At 35.1% G+C, this 2,941-nt stretch overlaps 1 pseudogene; it reads right to left on the reverse strand.

Moving 5' to 3' along the window:
• Nucleotides 1-835: 835 nt before the first annotated feature.
• LOC150037965 (tryptophan N-monooxygenase CYP79A68 pseudogene) lies at nt 836-2,327 on the reverse strand (annotated as a pseudogene).
• Between the last annotated feature and the right edge of the window lie 614 nt (nt 2,328-2,941).

The following is a 2,941-nucleotide window of genomic DNA, read 5'->3' on the forward strand; positions in this document are numbered from 1 at the left end:
AAAACCGTCATTTTGGGTAAGAGTCGATTGTCATGGCAACAGCTGATCTGCAGTAGGCCGGCTTCATGCACAGTCGATAGTCATGAAAAGATTTGGGCATCGATATTCATCGTGGGAAGATTTGGGCTTCGATCTTTAAGGCGACAAGATTGAGCATCGATCTTCAGGGCAGCAGTCGATGGGTTAGATTTGAGGGTTTTGGTATTGATAAGGGAGCCAAAACGACGTAGGGTATTTTGGAGGTTTAAGCGTCAACCTCCACAGCAAGACTTGGAGGTTTCCATTGATCTTTACATAGGGTGTTTCTTCGCGAAGAATAATGATCAAGTTTGGGGGGGGGGGGGGGTTGTCCATAAACGAATTCAAAAATCGAGAATTCACCTTTTTTACGAAACTTATATATTTTAGTATCGAGAAATATATTTTTCTTGACATGCATGTACATTAAGTTAAATATCAAAGTTTATTATGTGAATGAAAGGAATTTTTTTTTATGGTTTTTTTCCATGATCATCAAGAAAACAGAAGTTTTATGCGAAGAAAGACTAAATTTTAGTAGTGTAAACACAATTTGACAATATTAGCTTTATTCATTTCACCCCGTAAATCTTAAAGCATAAAATCAAATATAATTTATCTCACCCACCCAAGTTATTTACTGTTATATTGCCCACTACATATGTAATTTATCTTCACTAATAAGTGAGGAAGAATACATAGAAACACGTGACTATTACATAAACTATTTTTGTTGTTTACATAGAAACAACACACAAAGCATATATATAGCAGCTGAAAGGACAATAACTACGTACTTTTATTCTGTAGAGTAGTTTTATGTAGGTCTTGGTTCATGATCAATAAGGTTAGAGTACATACTATGAGATAGACGTGGTTGTGCGTGTAGCTGTAATGGGGTTGGGAGAGAGAGTTCGTGATCGGTTTTAGAGAAGTTCATTTTTGTGATTCCCGGTAGTAAGCTCCAAGAAAAGCTTTGTAAAAGTCTAGCAAATAACATCATGGTAATGTTGGTGCCAAGTGAGCTACCAACGCACCCTCTCCTCCCTTTAGTAAATGTGATGAATCGTAGACTTGGTTATGATATTCCCAATTCTGTCATTGTATCATCTTTTAGATGACGTTCTGGATTAAATCTCATTGGATCCTCCCAGATTTTTGGGTTTCGACCAAGACCTATACGACTCAGCAACACTTCACTACCTTTGAGAATTAAGTAACCATTCACAATGATCTTAGAGTTTGAGACATGAGGAATATTGAAAGGTGAAAATGGATGAAGTCGAAAAGATTCTCTAATACAAGTTATGAGATACTTGAGTTTTGGGATATCAGATTCTTCAACTAGCCTTTCTCTCCCAACTACATCATCCAATTCTACATCGGCTTTCTTGAGAACTTCTGGTTGATTGATTAATTGTCATTGTCCATTCCACTACATTTGATGGATTATCTATTGTTGCAATTTGTAACTCCTATTATTAAGGTTGGAAAGAGTTCACATTAAACTTCAAAAAAGTGTTTATCAATCAATTTAATAATTTGATCAACTTTTAATTTTCTAACTAAAAGGTCCTTGAACAATAAAAATATTTAAAAGGTCATTTAACTTGTCTGGTAGGATCCATGTACTTAAAAGTCAAATAGGTCCAAATATTAAATAACCGATATTTTTTTAAAAAGGTCAAGGACCAAATGGATACAAACTTTAAAGTTCAACGATTGAATTTAATAATAATTTAATCACACATGCATGTATATATATTTGTATGAGAGTAATGTATCAATGTTTATTATCATCTAAAGTTGTAGAATGCTTACCGTGATTTGAGCTTTAATCTCTTCAATGGACAACAACGAATTTCCATGGTCATCTTTAAGTGCAATAAGGATATCAAGAATGTCCTTTATCACTCTTATTTTCTTGTTTTTCCATTGCTGCACTCTTTCGTCTATAATGGGTTCATCGTACTTTCGAACGACATTCAAAGCTTCTTCATAATTTTCTCATGGCCATCTAAATCAATTTGCTTCAAATGAGACACAAAATCTGATATAGAAAATGCATTGACATGCCTAAGAATGGTCAACAATGCTTCATTATGATCTTCTTCTTCAAAAGTTGGCCCTCCATCTTCCCTCCCTTTGCCATAGTATCTTCTATTGAATAACATTCTTCTGATAATGTTACCACAATAATGTTGTGTTACGCTTTTAACATTAGTCGCTGCACCTCCTCCATTTTTATTAGTAAGTATAAAAATGTAGCGTAAAAGGTTATCAGCTTCAGCAGTTCTTTGGCAAAGCATTCGATGAAGCGTTGTCGAATTGAGTACTTATGATGCGAGAATTCTTCTCATCTTCTTCCATTGGTCTCCCATGGACGAAAATGTTGTGGTGAGATATCCACGACTTAAGATATCAACCGTGTTGGAAATGGAAGAACGTGATCCAAAGACAGATCATATGTCTTGAGAAATTGAAGAGCGAATTCAGGAGAAATGACAAGGATTATGTAAGTATTTTCAAGACGTATGGAAGCAATTTCAGTGTTGAATTGCTTCATTATTGAATGAATCCATTGATGTGTTGGGGATTTGTTGGTTAATATTGTTAGGAGGCAACCGACGAGTGAATCACGTCTTGAAAATGTTGTTGGTTAATATTGTTCAATATTTGTTGGTTAATATTGAATGAATCACGTTCTTCCATTTCAATAATAAAGCATTCGATGAAGCGTTGTCGAATTGAGTACTTATGATGCGAGAATTCTTCTCATCTTCTTCCATTGGTCTCCCATGGACGAAAATGTTGTGGTGAGATATCCACGACTTAAGATATCAACCGTGTTGGAAATGGAAGAACGTGATCCAAAGACAGATCATATGTCTTGAGAAATTGAAGAGCGAATTCAGGAGAAATG

This window comes from Benincasa hispida, chromosome 2, assembly GCF_027475165.1.
Source record: "Benincasa hispida cultivar pf3 chromosome 2, pf3_genome.v1.1, whole genome shotgun sequence".
NCBI lineage: Eukaryota > Viridiplantae > Streptophyta > Magnoliopsida > Cucurbitales > Cucurbitaceae > Benincasa > Benincasa hispida.